The sequence below is a fragment of the Anser brachyrhynchus genome (genome assembly GCF_964034855.1).
Source record: "Anser brachyrhynchus genome assembly, chromosome: 7".
Lineage (NCBI taxonomy): Eukaryota > Metazoa > Chordata > Aves > Anseriformes > Anatidae > Anser > Anser brachyrhynchus.
In genome coordinates this window covers 4,553,069-4,571,209 of record NC_137701.1, presented here as the reverse complement: position 1 = coordinate 4,571,209, position 18,141 = coordinate 4,553,069, and the positions used below count along the sequence as shown (strand labels likewise).

Here is an 18,141-nt window from a genome sequence, read left to right as displayed (position 1 = left end):
TTGACTGCTCTACTGAATGATACGTGAATAAAATATAAAATCAGGGCTTTTCTTTTGTCACTGTTCTCAGATTCATTCTTCATTTCAGCTTTTTTTTTTTTTTACCTTTGTATGTTTCATAGATGAGAGTTTACCTATATACATAATTTAACTTAAAATTTTAAAAACAACTTTATCTTTCATATTAATAGGTCTAAAAGTAAATAATGAAATAAAGTAAGAGCTATAGGTACCTTGTACTCTGCTGATATTTTTAGTCCTGCACTGCCACTTATCCCTGCCTTTCTAAAGGTAGTCATGGCTGTATTTATGCCTATAGACACACAACCATACTTACAGAAATTTGTAGGCAAGCAGACATGGGAATTCATATCTCCCAGATTAGAAATAAACAGTTTCTTAAAGTTAAGCCTTATACCTATCACCAAGCAGATTTCTTTGCAGTTTTTAGGTACAGCTCTAGCAATCCGAAGCTTCTGTTCATCCTAGTTTGTGCTGACAATGTTTTAGTTTCTTATCTTTCTCTAGATTAATTACATTTTTGTCTTTGTGTAGTCAGAATTGGAGGTTTGTTTTTTTTTTTTGATATGCATGATCTCCTTGTTTTTCTGTCTATTCTCTTCCGTTCACACCCACCACGCACACTTTTTCCACTCACAAAATTTGTTCTTCCTTGAGCCTTTTGCAGGCAAATGAGTTACAACCATGGCACAGAGTGTTTTGCATTTCAGAAAAAGGAGAGAAAAGAAACACCCCAATGTTTTGTTCTTGCATACCTCCTTAATAGATTTACTGAGAAGGACAAGGCAGTCCATCTTGAAGGCTATAATGCTATTTCACTTTGACATCTGTTCTAAGGTAATGGTATCTATCATTAACAATGTCATTAGTGACCACTTTCAGTCCATTGTTCTCTGTGTCTAGGCTGGCTATAAAGATCTCATTTTAGACACTTAGCTCTGTGCATATGCCCTTTCATGACACAGTACTCTGCCAAAAAATGCTTTATGGCTGGTCATACTATAATCATTTATTTTCATTTAAAAATACAGCATGTGGGATTTCAAATAAGAAAACAAGGTAAAAAATGTCAAGTTTTTCAACCATTCATTGATACAATGTCCAGCATCTCCTAATTAAACTATAGTAGACGAGCACTAGACATGCAAAACACGAAATCAAAGGGAACAGCTGGAAAATTGTAAGCTGTTTTGAGTGAAACATTGTTTATCCTTTTGTGATGTTAAACTGATTTGAAAAATGTGCAAAGGATATTCACAAAAATGACAATTCTGGGTTAAGCACAAAAAAGACCAAATAAGCAAGATCTGGTCTAAACTTCCAACTTGATTTTGCAGAATTATCCTATGTGAGATCATTACATTACTCAATATCCTACATCTGTCACATAATCTATGAAAATACCCCTAAATAAGCTCTTACCAATATTAGCAAAGCTGCCTGTCCTCAGAGGGATTTAAAGTAGAATCACGAAGACAATGCTGCTCAACATTTCACCTCTAGCTGGATTTATTTTTTTGGCTAGCCTAACTGAAGATTCTGAAAGTAAACCAGAACCTCTTGATATTGATAGCTCAGAGATTTCACCCAAATCATTCACAGATGCCGGAAGAAATTCTGCCTTTACTCTGGGTGCTATTGCTTTTGGGAGTATTAAACCCCACCCTTTCCATTCATTTCATTAGCTTCATTTTGTAAACTGGTTTCAAAACAGTATGAAGTTTTGTTTTGTTTTGTCTTTTATTCTTATTTTTACATTTTTTTTTTTTTTTAAATCTCCTGCTGAAAGACTCTAAGCTGGCCAGCCAAATTTGAAAGAGGAATGAGACAGATGATGTGAGACTGCTAGCAACTGGAACACTTTGCACTAAGAGAACTGTAGGTAACGTGGAGCCAAAATGAATATTTTGGATGCTTATATTTTGACAGAGAAAGTAGCAAAGGCTAATAAGATAAAAGTAGAGAATGGCATGCAAGTAGGCTTATTTTCCATAAGCAGCTGGAAATTTTAGAGCATATTTAGTTAAGACAGGACTGGAAACATGTATCTTTAAACTAATTTAAAAAAAAAAAGTGTAATGGTATTTGTATGTCTGCATAGAGTAATGCCCTTGTTATTCTAGACTCAAGGTGTTTCTGAAAAACATAAAAGATATTAGGATGAACTCCAGGCTACATCACTATTAGTTTTGCCTGTAGGTTAGCTGTGAGCTGATTTTAGTCTGACAATATGAATTTAAAATGATAAAATTACACAATTATTGAGACATATCCATGCATTCATACAGGCAGTTACTTGGACTGTTAGGTACTTGTAACCCAGTAAGTTTATCATTTTGTTATGTCCCTATGCTCATAAGTATATCCATTCTGTTATGGGCCTAAACTGGAGTTTATTAAAGCTTAATGGGACCTTTGCATTGGCTTCATTGGGCTTTTGACAAGGCTCATTAAATACGAAATCTGAATCAGCAACAGAATTTGAACAAAGATCAAAACAGTCCTCCCTCTCTGGAGATAAAAATTCTGCTACACACTGCTTGTGTGCAGTCAAAACAATTGGGCTGATCTCCTCAAGCAGACCCACCTCTCTCATCTTCAATTTCTGATGCTTGATTATGGCTGGAACCAGTCTGTGTGCAGACACAAAGAAGTGGGTTTTTTGTTTCCTAACATTAATATGAAACAAACAATTGACAGAGTGTTTCAGAAATTGTTAATGGAAAATAACACAAATTACTGAATTTTTTTTGCTATTTTTGTTAGTCTTTCTTCTGAATTTTAATTCAATCTGTACCATCAGTTTGTTAATATCAGTTTCTCACACAGTGGCAGAATATGATCCTGCTAGCACAATGTAAAGGAAGAGAAGAGGGGAAATTCATTTTCTGGAGCAGTTTGCAGGTGCTCAGCTTAAAACCATCACTGGGTTATTTTTTATGAATAACTGGCCAGAGAGCATTAACCATATGGCTATCCAGAGGTTTGGGCTGGATCTACTTACACCTACTGTTAAACACAGCAAAAACACAACAGGTGCTTTGAATTCTGTGTCAGTGTTTTACCAGAGCTCAAATTACAACGCACAATTTTTAGAGCGAGAAATTCAGAGTGCGGTAAATTAAGATAAAAGCCCCTGTTGGATGGTTCCTGGTCTCATTTGGACAGAACATCTTTCAGAAACAGACTGAAGATGAGGCTCCATGGCAGGTCTTTCACAAGCAATGGGTTGTGGCAATTAAAATAATAAAGATTATTCCATCCCATTTACCAGCCCTGTAAATAGCTTATTTTAAGAATTTCAGAAGAGAGGGGAGGGTGGAATACACTGATCACTTGCCCAACAATTAAGCCTAATTTTGGAGTGCCAGGTTCGTGAGTTAAAAATTTAGGGCCTAAGTACCTAAAGAACCCCAAAGTAAGGCAGTCAGATTAATGAGCAAAGATGTGTACACGAGCGTGTAGAACTCTGTGCCCTCATAACAACACATCAACCTAAAACTGATAGCATTTTTCTTGCTCTAGTTTTGATCCACTTGGAAGTAAGGAGTAATAAAAGAACAGGAGACTTCTGTTTCAGCTGAATAGTTTCAAAGCTTGGATAGACTAGATAATACTGTTGACATGCTCAGTTGCTTATTCAAACTTTTTGTTGGCTATCCAAGTTTTCCCTCTGAACCAGGGCTGATTGCATACTTCAAAATGGTGTTTGCAAACATTCTTCTGCATTCTGAGCAGCTGCTCCATTCATTCATGTTTTTGCTGCTTTTTATTTACTATTCATGAACATCTGGACTATTAAGATTCTGCATGAATGTTTGAAGAATTGCCGTTCCCGATATTAATACCTGCATAGCTTTTGTGAAGAGGTAGGCATTCACAGCAAAACATTTTTTTTAAGCATTTGTTAGCGGTAATTTTTTTTCTCTATGTCTGAATATTTTACTCATCCAATTGGAAAACAAAAAAAGCGGCACATGATTGGAATGGCAAAGCACCCACTATAAAAGCTCATAGTTAATGAGTGGTTCATGGATGTTGTACAGGCTAAAATTTATTAGCATAAGCTTTTCATCAAAGACTCACTAACAACAAATTAACCATTTTAAGAAGCAACAGAAAAAAAAAAAGGATTAAATCTCTGCACAGTTTATTCACAGAAAATATATTTCATATATCCCCTTAATAATAAACTTCTGAGGTCAGCCTATCACTAGCTAACTGTGAACTTACTTTGGTGTCTTTGAAGTATTGCTAACTTCCCTCTGGGATTTATTTGTGTTTGTTGCCATGGTTTATATCCTGATGGGTGCCAGATGACAGACTCCTCCGCATTTCAGTAGGTACTTTGAGAATAAGATGTCTTGTACTACTTCCTTTTCTTTTCTACCTGATTCATCATTTTCCATTCTGACTCTAAGCAGCTGTCATGTTCTTCCCAGATTTGTAAGCAGTAAGGATGAACGTGGGTGAGTTTATAAGATTCCCACACTCACAACTTTCAGGTTCTATCTAATGTCTTCTATTTTCTTTCTTCTTTTTTTTTTTTTTTAAATTATCCTTTGTAGTTTTTCTTCCATCTTTCCCTGTTGTAGGGTGAAACTGCAAATGAACTAGATCTTCTGTATTGCTGTTTAAGATTTATGACTTTTAAATTAAGACTATGCTTAATCTATGGAGCAAACTCCTGTTATAATTAGCTGTCTTACCTATTTTTCATGAAAAAATGCAAATAATAAAACTGCTTAAGAATAATATGTCCATAAATCTTACGATTTAACCTCAGCTTACTCCAGCTGGATCAACTCTCTGAATCACTGACCTATAGTCAGATTCCTTTTCTGACAAAGTAATATTAACATTTTAAATACTATTACTTTAAAACTGATATTAAAAATCATCTTCAGAATACATGACTGAGAGTCAAGAGACTGAGAATGAAGGAGTTTCATCCACCTCTCCTCCTAGACAAGCTGTATACAAATTCCTCCACAGCAAGGTGATAGACCAACATTCAAGTCCCTAATCTGAATTTGTCAGAACCAGCACACTCATTTCTAATGTAAAGAGGCACACTAGGTAAGCATGATTCAGTAAGAGAAAAGACCAGGAGATTTCTCATTTGGGGCCTGTGGCAAAATGTCTGGTCCTACTAGCCATCAATGTTTACACACAGTGCATGTAAACCTATGGAAAACGAGGGTCACAATGTCTCTGTTAAGTTTCTCTGAAGTTAAATATTTAATAAAGTTACTGCAAGAGTTATCTGCAGCATGATGTTGTACTGAGAGTTTTGTTGTGCTGCCCAGAGGCACAGTAACCAGGTACTTTAATGTACAGCAAGAACTTGCATACAAAATTAGATGTACAAGCTTTTCTTGCACTATTGTGTTCAGCTTTTTGGCATCAGACATCTCCATTACTCTTGGGAGGGTCATATTGTCATAAGAGACCCTCTAGCACAGTTCTGGTTGGGAACTGAAGTTAAAACAATATGAAGTTTGGAATTACTAGACTTGCACTGTTGAAATAATGCACAGCTTAATCTAGATATGCTGTTTATTCAGCTCTAGTTCATTCATCAATATGCAGCATTATTTGAAATAATTACTTTCTTGCACTATGAAAAGCATAATTGACATAGAAGCATGAAACATCCAAGTCTTGCAGTTGATAATAATAGGAATAACAAAAATGCTAAAGAAATACTTTGTGTGTGAATATTTTTATACATTAATCTTAGTTTGGTAAGCTGTAGGTTTCGTATTTAGCAAGCATTCATATTCTCAAGATCTTTTAAAGCAGTTATTTGACATTTCCTCTGATGGGAAACTTTAACACATTTTATGCTAAGTTATACATCTAGCATATCTGGTTATTGTATTTTAGCAATTACAGTGCATTAATATACATACTTACAGCTACTGTAGACAAATTGCATTCACAAATTCAAATAAGCTTACACCTAAATTGCCTGCTCTTATTACTTGGTTTTGGAAGAGAATATGGCTTAAACAGATGTAGGTGTTGCAACAAAAAATGACTGGTGGTTAAATAAAAGCTTTTGCTGCTTCATATTGTCAGTGCTAACCAAAAACATACTAAAGTCATACACTGAGAAATAATATACCTCTATGTATATTTATATTCAATTTGTCACATCAGCCGCAGTATTTGATGGATGCATTGCAATTAATGCCTAGATGTGAGGAAGACTAAAATAATAATAATAAAAATAATAAAATAACACTACTGGTAAAGTATGTGCTTAAGATGACAGGGCTTTCTCATATTTTACCTATAAATTCCTTGCTCTTAAATATAGTTATTTCACACTGAATTTTCCAAAAGCTACTAGCAAGACATTTGGTCCTGTCATCCAATTAATTGTATATTGTTATTAAGAAACATTAAATAGGCCGAAGAGATGGAAACAAGTAATACTTTTATTTTAAATTAACAAGCACTGGCTTTTTTGTAATTAAGATTTTTTAATGTTATTTTTAAGTATCTTGCATACCTTGGGAGACAAAGTTAAACACTGACATTTTGCTATTCTGCTGTCTACTCAAATCTAATGGAATTGCTAATCAAACCTGTTTCTAAACACGCATCATTAATATTTATAATGCCAATGAGTTTAGAAAGAAACTACTGTTCAGAAAACCAGAATACCTCTAATGCACTAGCGTAATGCAAGCAAGAGTAATAGGCTTTTTAGTTCAGGATATTATGTGCAAAGAAAAAAAAATCTGACGTATGCACTGAACTTCCTGAATGTATTGCTACCCCTAACGCAAGATGATGAATTTGGCAATGCAGTATTGTGGGAAAAGAGAGCAATTCTGGAACAGAAATACGTATGGGGAGCACCCTTGGATGTGCAAGGGCTGTGGAAGGAGTGCAAGAGATTGGCAAAGCAGCTCTGAACTGCCTGCACAGAGTAAATGCTCCCTTCCAGATGGAGCAGGAGGCTTGCAGCTTGGTGCTGCTGCTATTGAAGCCAACAGCCAAACTCCTATCAGGCTCATTTCAAACACAAAAGAGTCCTTACATCCTTCTGCGTCATGAGGATATTCCTCATTAAAGGGCTGTATTCCTGGGTTCTTACTCTGGTTTTATTCAGCCTGAACTCAGGCAAACATCTATTAGAGCCATTATGGTCAGATCTCTGCAAGATACATCAGCTCTTATTTAATTTAATTTCTGAAGCAGTGGTAAAAAGATGCTGCAGTAATAGCTAAGCAACTTATCAGGTCACTTGCAACTTTGCAACTGCATAGCAGTCAGTGTAAATTTTGCAATAAGGACTGCTGGGAAAAAAGGGTCTTTGGGCTCCTCTGTTTTATTTTAGTCCATAATTTTTTTATGTTGTTTCATCTAACAACAAAAGCTAAACAATGACAATAAAACTATTACCAACCTTATTTTAAGCCTGTTTGCAATATAACTGTAAATTTAAAGTTAAGGCCACTTACATCCTTGATAATTAGTTTCTGGCAATTCATTGTGGTTTGTGTTCATTGTGGTTTGTGTTCATACAAAGTAAGCACAGAGTTATAGATAGCAGAGATAGGAAGAAATGCTAAATTGATCTAATCCAGACCTACTCATCCTTTAATGCATAATCATCCAGACTACTCATCCTTTAATGTATAATTATTTCTTAAATTTAATTTTTTAGATATTATTTTTATTAGAAATATACAGATAAGAGCTTAAAATGTCTCTCTTCCATTAAGTCTTTTGCAGTATTTTTCCATGACCTAATCATTCAGTCAGAAATTTCTTCCAGATATGTCTGAATTATTTTTTTTCCTGATTTCATTCTATTATTCCCCACTTTTCAGATAGGTATAACCCTAAACAATTCCTCCTTTTCCTTTCTGGTATTTACAAAACACGTTTTCTGGTTTTTACAAAATACTTTTCAAATATTGCAACAAAAATAGCTTCAGTAAATATGAGACATATTGAAGAACACGTTAATTCTATACATTTTTGTCTGCATCAGTCACTTTTCAGATTATAATGCCTGGAGAAATCAAATGTGGTTTTGCTGTTTACTGTTACCTTCAGGCTTATTAAAGCTGAGAATTCACATACGGGTGATCTGAGGATTCATTTAACTTCTTTTATTAGGTGTAAGCAAGAAAATAGTGATGGGTACAGTACATGTGAATAATGATGTGGTATTTTACTTAAATATCAGATGTATTCTCGAGCATATTCACATTGTTAATATATCTAAAGTGCATGCTTTAAAGGAAAGATGAATGTAAATTATGAATTGGACACAGGAAGAAGAATGTCAAGTTTGCAAAGAATTATTCAAATCTGAAACTATGAGAATATTTTTTTCACCAGGATCTTGTTATATAAAGTTAAGCATACACACAGTGTTCCTTTCTACCCTTCAATGAATACTTTTGCTTCATAAAACTCAACTTTGGCAAGGATCAGTTGACTAGTTTGTTCTTCAGTATCCCTGGCTTGAAATCAGAAGAAGACTAATGATGCAGTCAGTAGACACTTCTCAGTTTGTACAGGTTTACCCAAGGCATTGGACATCTGTTTATGAGAGATCATGCTGAGAAAATGCCTAGATACTGTCATCTTTCATCTTAACAAGTAGTGGAAATAACAATTAACATCCTTGATTTATGGATTTTTCTCAGATTTTTTTGTTTAGTTTGTCAGTTATGATTTTCTTCATTATCCAGAACTGATATTCTTTACTATTAATTATCTGTTTTTCCCCATCCTTTGAATATGTATCTTATTCTGGCTGATTTAACAGTGTTGTACTACAGCTAAGAAGAGGCATAGAGAGGCCTTTGCAAGAGCTGAATGAAAATAGAAAATATTTTCATATACAATTGTGCTAAAAAAAAACCTGCAAAAATTCTATAAAATTTTATGCTCTAACTTGTCTTCTGAAGTTGGTTTGTACAATCCTTAGATCAAGCATTTTGTGCTTTTGTTATTGTTTGTTTGTATTGTTTTGCACATTTCTAATTTCTTTGACAGATGGATTTTGCAAAGAAATGGAAAAGCAAAACACTGAGGAAAAACATGGCTGTTATGAACTTTTTGCTTGTTGGTGCAAAGTAGCTCAATAGGAAATAAAAGCATGCATTACTGTTTCTTTTTGTTCCTCAGAGTTTCTACTACAACTTATTGACTGTAAAATATATCAATAAATCATGTCAGTAGTCTTCATTATTTTGATAGTGCTGAATAGCACCATACGTATTTATGCAGTATTCTTTTTGGGGGAAGGTATGTTTCAGCCCATTAATGGCTCTTGTCTGCTTTGGTCAAATATCTCTGAGTCACTGTCAGTGGTTTGTAAGAGTGGTCATCAACACACTGTTACTCCTGTTACCTGACACGATCTTTGGAAACTACAAATTTCTTCTGTTAACTTTGTTTTAATCACAAACCAAAATGTATCTGATAATTAAACCATAGCTACAACCCAAATTCAATTCTTATGATCACTGATATGAAGAAACATTAACGAGACTTCAGCACTAAAGCAGCAGGTACATGAGTAGAGGACTAAGTTTAAAAAGTCTTCAGAAGAAATCCTTACTTCTTCATTGCTACAAGAATATCCTAACCCTAGATTTCTTGTGCTGTCTGCAACTTCATTTTTATTAACTCTCTTCAGAGATACCTTAACTCATCATTTAAATGGGTAGTGGGGCAAGAAAAGTACATCTACTATTATCCCCTAAATCCACCTGACCCAGCATAGCCATCCTAGACAGAAAAATCCTAGCCATAAAAATTTTACTGGACAGCAGAAGGAGAATTGACTTTTCAGTAAAATCTGAAAAGGAATAATTTGTTTTGATGACCTTTAATAACACGAGCAGAGGTTTGTAGTAGAAGATGCTTTGTATGCAACAGTGTGCAATGAGGATTAGACTCTGCAGAAGTGGCTCAGCTTAATGATTTCAACAAAAACCCACTAAGATACTGTCAGTGCTATATACTACATTTCGAGCCAAGATTTATTATTATTGATCTTTGGTGTTAGCAAAGAAAAAACAGCAACTTTCTATTTTCTCCCACATATCTTTGTTTATTACCTTATGCAACCTTTCCACAGAAAAAAGGAAATGGATAATGCAAACTAAAAAGCCTTGCATGGCCATGGAAGACACTTGTAGGATTGGGTCTGTAAATACACAGTGAAAGTATGCCGGAAGAAAACCTTCCCACATTGAAATGAAAGGCAAAAGTCATGCTGCTTGCACTTGGCCATGGTTTCACATGGAATTTTCTTGTCACAAGCCACCTCTATCATTCACTGGTCTTTGCATCAGGAGGGAACGGAGTAACTTAAAAACACTTGCAACAACAAGAAAAATATTACGAAGTGCAGTCTATCTTTGCATCCTACCTTCATTAATACAGATGTTTTATAATTCCCACAAGAAAACACAGTTTGGGCTATTTTGGCTGGCATGTAGCCCAATTTGCACATGCTTCAGCTGCTTCATTGTTTTGAAACATGACTGTAAAATATCCAAATTACAGTCCATATGAGCAAGGTTTTGTTTTTCTGTTGCTACATATTAAAACATAGATTAATTAAAGACTGGTAGATTGCATAACAAAGTATAATAGTTTTTGAAGTAGTACTTATGATTCCAATGAAAGTAAGAGGATATATGTTTAAAAATATTTGTTTTGAAAATGAGAAGGAGGAAGAATAAAATTACTGACTTTATATTCACATAGATAAATGTTTAGAATATATTTACAGGTAAAAGTAAATATAGACTAGATTTAGTATTCAAATGACCAGAAAATGACCTTTTGGGGTATTATATATAAACATGCAGGTGTGCCGTGTATCTCTCTATCTGTACTGTATATATCTGTACGTGTATTTCTGTGTGCATGTATGGTTTTGCAAGGCACAAATCTGCGTCCCTCAACAGCCACAGGGTTGGAGCAGCAGCCTGTGGCAGAGCTGGGCATGCTGCTTCTGAAGTCTACAGCAGTGCTCTGGAACCATTAAAGTTCTCTCCTTAAGGGAGAAAAAGAACAGAACAAGAAACTCTTCAAGCACAGGCACTTTGTGGTTATCATGGAATTCATATCTTCTTCATATCACTTCTTCCTCACATACATAAAACAAAACGAAACAAAAACTAACACATAAAATGAAACTGAACACCTACATTTTGTGAATGAACATGAGAATACAGACATGTTCATCCCTACTTTTGTATCTACGTGTAAATATTCCAGCAGCTATGTCAACATCTCAGTTTTGCTTCCCTCCTAAAGAATGTTAATCAAACTGTTCTAAATATGTTAAAACCCAAGACAATGGATTGCAAGCTTTACAAAACACGGTAGAGTTCAACTGTCTCATTTTTCATGAGTTTATTTTTTGTTCTCATTTCACACCTTACCTCTATTTTACCTGCAGAACTGTGCTGCACCAAAGTGGTTCTTTGGTCTTAGAGACAGACCCCATTAAATATGTTTTAATTTTGCATAAGCTTAACATTTCAAACCAATACCTTCCACCATGAATGTGCTGTGCTGTGCCACCACTAGCTGTGCTTGGTTCTCTATTGTTTTTTTCTCGAAATCCTTCTAGAAGACTACATTTCTAAATACAAACTTCAGTACAGAAATTGCTATATATGACACACTTAATGCACACAGATATTACCAGCCATCTTATATATATTCATATATGTATGTTAACAGGAGCAGTAGGTGTTGTATAAAATAAAATAAAGGAAACATTAAAGGTATGTTTGGAGGCAAAGCAATGCATTAAAATTTCAGCACCATAGCATAACATAATAGAAAAAAATGTAGAAATTCACCAAACTTTCTCTTTATGCAACCAACTGCATTCCCATCATTCAAAGAAACAGATATGTCATGCAGTGATAGGTATGTCATGTGAATTGCAGGCTTTAGAAAAATGAGGACACTATCTGTGAGAAACCAGACAGTACAAAAATCTCACCAATATCACCAGAAACTTACAGATTTATACGGTAAATTTAAATCTAAAATTGTAAATCATCCTCAAAATATTAGTTTAGCATGCCTTTCTTGTCAAATTTTGCACACAAGTCAGTGAAATGGAGAGCAAGCTCTTCTTCCAAGATCTATGACTCTGAATGTCACTCAAAGCTATTTAGACCAAGTAGTTTGTACCTGAGAAGTGTACAATGCTTGGAATCGACACATTACTCCACATTTGTTTTGGACTTTTATATTTTTTTTTGTTTAATAATGGGTTTTCAGCTGTTTCTTTTAACTTCTTAGAAAATAATCTCTGATTGCAAATCATGTTGTTGTCTAAAATTTTATTTGGATTTTGTGAACCCCCTCCAAATGACTGCACTTGTACGCAGATGAAACCTAATGTACGCAGATGAAACATAATGTACGCAGATGAAACAAGATAATGGGTTAGTGTTGACAAGGAATTCCTCAAACTCTGCCTGTATGGAATTACCAGGGATATTAAAGAGAAGACTGCAAGGCTGAGTGGCAAAAAATCTCTCTGCTCCTGGGCTACTTGTGTTAGAGCCAAATATTCAAAACCTCTTGCCCACAGATATTTTTCCCCTGTATTGCAATAGGCTTGAATGCTCAGGTCAGGTAGCTCTGATGTGGGAGCTCTCTATCTCCTCTCCCATTTCAAAACTAGCCTCCCGTGTGCTAAGGCATCCATTCTTCCCTATCCCTGTATGGATCCTGTCCTACACCTCAACTACAGCTACCCATCTCTAAATTTTTACTACCAGTTTTCAAACCATTAACCATGCACTGTCATTCAGATTTGGTAGTGCTGTGCATGTGGCTAACTTAAATTACAGACTTGTTACATATATGTGAGAGGGATTTTGAAAAAATCCCTTTTGTCACTTGGATTTGGGAAGTTTTAACCTTTCTAAGAATGATTGTAGAATCAATAGATCATTGATCATCTATGTACAGTTTTTTTATTATTCTAATTTAACCCCAGATTTCTGTTTTTGTTTTGTCTTTTTAGATCCACTAGCCTCTTCCTCAGAGTATATCTAATACTTTCAGACATAGTTTTATAACCAAGTCCCATTTTTCGAATAAAAAATTTGTTATTTGCAGAAGCTGTTAAAATGATTTTTTCAGTGCTCTGTTCAATTTACAAGATCCCTCAAATCCTCCAATTTTTGGCTGCATAGGAATGTCACAACCCAAGGGGTTCATGTTTCATTTTTTCCGCATATCTCCGTAGACAGAAGGACTGTGTTTTCAGACATGACCATAAGGTGTGTAATATTTTCCCACATCCTCTCTACAATCCCAAGATTTTTTTTTCATTTTATTTTTGTCTGTTTCAGGTTGCTTCACTTCAGCCATTCTCCGGTAAGCTCTGAAATGATTTCCTGATATTTATATTTTAACCTTCAATCTTGCTTTGATTTCCCTTTTATTTCTGTACCCTCAGTTAGTATGATGTTTCTACAAGCTAATCTCCTGTAACAGTCCTTTTCAGATTGGCGTTATGCTGTACGGCACCAAATGCTCCCTGGCACTTAAGTTGGAAAATGATTGGAATTGACTTAAACTTGCTGAATGCTAGCCAATAGAATAGGTACAGCGTATACTACACCAGAGATACTGACTATACTTCTGTGAGACTGTGTGTAATATCTAACAGTGAGAAGTCAGAAAAAATAACTGTATTTACCTTGCCACGAGGAACTCACAGGAAAGGGCATTTGAGGGTGGATCAATGACATGATTGAGGTTTAGATCTTGCTTGCTACAGCGATGCCTTTGACTTCTCTGCTCCCCCGTTGACCTGTACAGGAGAGAGGTAATTGATGACAGCCTGTTACCAGGAGCAGGTTATAATACTCCTGTTGTCCATCCACACGGGCAACCTAATTTTCTCCTGTGTCTAGAAACCAGTTCATCTCAAACACCTGCATTCATGGATTAGTTTCCCACGCGAGCTGTTTGGACATAGTGTTGTTCAATATTCTCAGCATGTTAATGTCAGGGATAAAGGGTATTATTATTATTATTATACAATCGACTGTGCACTTTTGGCAGATTATTTTAATAGTACACATTCTTTAGTTTATTTCTAAGCAATTTCCCAATGATGTTGTAACTCTAGGCCAGATACAAGTTTAGTTTTTTTTTTCCCATTATTATGCCGTGAAAAGCATAACTGAGATCCAGTAATATGTATACATTAACCAGCTGTTTTACGATTTAATTGGACAGTTTTCATCCTCCATTTCTGTTAGGGTTGCCAGCATATTTATAGTTGTTATTACTATTTTTTTTTTTTTTTAAAATTTGTTCTATACTTTTTTTTTTTTCATATATTTAATTCATGCCACATTACTGTCTTGAAACTTCTCAAAATAGTTTTTACTTTCCTGACAACCATTATAATACTGCCACATCTCCAGAGCTGGCTGAAGTCTTAACTGTAAAGAACTTGTTTGAAAAAAAGTGTTTATGTTCACATGTTTGTTTGTGGATAAGCTGTCCAAAACTCTGGGAAGACATTCATTATTTTGAAGTATTTACAGACATTTATTATTTTGAAATATTTACAAAACAGATCAGCTCAATATATTTCTGCCCACAGACTGCTTGAATTCCTTAAGATTTAACCAAAGTAAGAGATCTTTGCTGAAGTACAACTTTGTAAAACATGTGAAGAAACTTAGGGGCTGGCTCTGATTGCTGAATTTGGACATTTGACAGAGACCAGTTTCAGCATCTCTTAAGGGTATTAGTAAAAACCTGCAAAACAAATGCCTCCCACGTTGCATCAGAATGGCAAGGAGATAAATTGGATAGTAGTGGCTGACCTGTATTAACTGCTTCATTAACCAAAACCAGTCATTAAACTGTGAAAACTTTGGATTGCCCTACATAAGTGTGCATGTTGGCATTGAAAGCAGCTTCAAGGCTAGTGGATATTTACTAGACAGTAGTTAAAAGACTGAATGTTGAAGCCATTTGAAAGGATCTATTTGATAAATCTACCATACTCCTGGATTTAGGCTTTTTTACTTAAGATCCACACACACACGCACATGTATATATTCCTTACTCTATATATTTTACATTGCAGCTTTATTGAGGATTTATTGTCTCTTCTATTTGCCTTGGTTTCTGTCCTAGTTTCAGTTAGGACAGAGTTAATTTTCCTCCTAGTAGCTGGCAGGGTGCTATGTTTTGGATTAGGATGAGAAGAGCGCTGATAACATGCTGATGTTTTAATTGTTGCAGAGCAGTGCTTACACCAGGCCAAGGACCTTTCAGCTTCTCGCTCTGTCCTGCCAGCGAGCAGGCTGGGGGTGCAGCAGGAGCTGGGAGGGGACAGACCCAGGACAGCTGACCCAAACTGGCCAAAGGGGTATTCCATACCATCTGGCGTCATGCTAAACAATATATAGGGGTGGCTGGCCGGGGTGGGGGGGGCCGGCTGCTGGGGGATAGGCTGGGCATCGGTCAGCGGGTGGTGAGCAATTGCATTGTGCATCATTTGTTTCGTACACGTTATTATTACTGTTACTGTTACTGTTACTGTTACTGTTACTGTTACTATTACTATTACTATTATTATTTTCCTGTCTTAATAAACTGTCTTTATCTCAACTCACAGGCTTCACTTTCCCGTTTCTATCCCCCATCCCAGAGAGGGAGGGGGGAGAGTGAGCGATTGGCTGTGTGGTGTTTAGCTGCTGACCGGGTTAAACCACAACAGTTTCCCACTGGTATCAGAAAACACTCTTATTGCTCTGTCTCTTTGTCTATGTTCCCTAAATAGTAACTGAGAGCTTTTTACTCTTAAAGAAACAGACAAGAGAAGTCTTGCATGCACTTTATTAAATAATACTCTAACTAAAATAGCTAATAAACTAACACAACAGGATTAGCAGTCACAAGACTGTCTCTGTACATGCATATTTAAATTTTACAAAGTTCATGAAGCAAATCTAAATTAAATCCTGTCTTGGAAAGGACATGGGTTGACCTCTACTGTATTTGCAAGTTAGATTTTTTTTCCACATGAAATCTTGATCTATGTGAGGGTGGGAGGAGAAAAAGAGGTTTTGTATAGCAAGAGAAGCTCTACGTGGGATTAATGTTGAATTACAATGTTTTAGAGAGCTCAGCTATATAAACCCTAATTGCGTTCACCATATAACCTTTTTTGAACATTTCCAGATGCTGCCTGGAAATGGTTAGCACAGGCTGAACATGATATGGGTAAGTAGTACAGGTTTAGCTTATCAGTACGTGTGGTAGCTCCTAGCCATATCGCCTTTGACAAACCAGGTCCTCCCTGTGCCTTTCAAGCATATACACAAGTGAAAGGGGTTGAGAAAAACATCCTGCACCAATACCTCCATTCAGTACCCATGAAAGTGGACAGAAATCTGGGGCTTCATTCTGGCATCATCTGAACCTGTACCCAAGCCCAGCAGATGTTTCTCCTGGGTTGGTGCCTGGCACAGAGCATGCAGTATTTCCCAGTCACCTGCCTGGACAGCTGAGAAAACCTAAGCAGAAGGGTTCTGTTCGAACACAACGGGGTGCATTTACCCTCTCTCTCCCTGCTCCCCTCATAGTCTTTGAGAAGGATGAATGGCAAGCAGAACAGACTGAATGTGCTGACTGAAACCTGAGAGACTTATAGGAAACCTTGCCTCTGTTATTAATGCTAGTGTCAAGAAATCAATAAGGATTGCATGTTTCTCCTGATAATATCCTGGACTACATTCCTCACTGGCAGTTTTCTGTGTTAATACAATTGGTCCTTACTTGGGTATCATGCCAGCAAAAGATAGCAAAACCCTCCAGCGCTACAAAGGAACATTATTAACATATGTGGTACACTGTGCCATAGGCTATGTAGGGGTTCAAAAAGCAGTGATCATCTAAACGTGGCGACTTGCCAGCTCCTACTTACATACATCGACATGCCCCCAGAAAGGAATCCAAGACTTTTTTTAAGGGATGGGTGAGCAGCCAACAAATCGGAGGAAGACAAAGCCTGTCTTTCTCATTTTCTTCCCACGTGCACTTGCTACTTTAGATCTAAAAGGAAAAAGAAATAACAAGATGTTTGTCCACTGGTTTTACGAAATTAATACGAGGAAATTCCCAGCCAATGTAATTGCTATAACAAGAAATTTCAGAATAGGATTACATGTTGACACTGGCTCTTGAGCTGAGCAGTTTGTGACACTATTGCTCACCACCAAAACGTTTGACATAGCTGGCTAGCCTATTAACTCACCCTTGGAGGAAAGTGTCTTATAGTTCCCACCCTGCTTGTCAAGAGGCATTTGCAAGTCTTACAATGCATTTAATGAATTCTCTAGTGCTTGCACATTCAATTTACATCCTTTCTTTTTAATCTTTAGTGATTTTAGCAGCAATGTCCTGGGAACTATTTTGGTACAAAACATCTAATAAGGAAAAAAGCAGGGTGACATTTAATTAACAAAATTAATTAGTACTAAATAGTGAAAGAGCATTCTCTAGCCATTTATGAGACAACAGCTGAGAATGGAGGAATGCTGAGGATGACAGCTGGAAATTGTGCTCAATTAAAAAGTAAAACATATTCTGAAAATATGAGAAAAGAATTTCTACACTAAAATTTTTCATAATCTTAAGTTTTTGTGATCCTAATAACACAGTGATGACTTTCAGCTTTCCTTGAGGTGCCACCCTGACAATTTTCCTCTGGAGATATGATAGCCTATATAGAGAATTTAAGATTGCTAATAATACCCTTGCTTTTCTTTTGTAGATACTTCAGAAAGTATTTGCAGGGCCTCCCCTAAGGATTTTTGGAATAGAGTTTGATATTCCAATCATGTAAATGAATATGAAGTTTAATGAAAGTTAGAGCTGAAAAGAATCAGTTACATCCACCATTCCTACTAACCAAATAGCTGTTCTCAAATGGTATTAAAAAAAAAAAAAAAGCAAGTGTGCTTTATGGTAGAGATTTTTATTTTTATTACTATTATTTTTAACTCACTCCTGTTTACTGCTCTTAACTCTCTACAACATAAAATCAGGGAATAAATCCCC

General features: G+C 35.9%; 1 long non-coding RNA gene across 1 annotated transcript in view; it reads right to left on the bottom strand.

Annotated features, from left to right (window-relative positions):
- Positions 1-12,021: 12,021 nt before the first annotated feature.
- The window catches only part of LOC308198161, a 33,359-nt gene continuing 27,239 nt past the window's right edge, over positions 12,022-18,141 (bottom strand). Inside the window, exons 2-3 of the long non-coding RNA XR_013953670.1 lie at positions 17,006-17,133; positions 12,022-13,864 (exon numbers count right to left, since the gene is read on the bottom strand). This is a non-coding gene — a long non-coding RNA (uncharacterized lncRNA). The remainder of the gene's footprint in view (positions 13,865-17,005; positions 17,134-18,141) is intronic.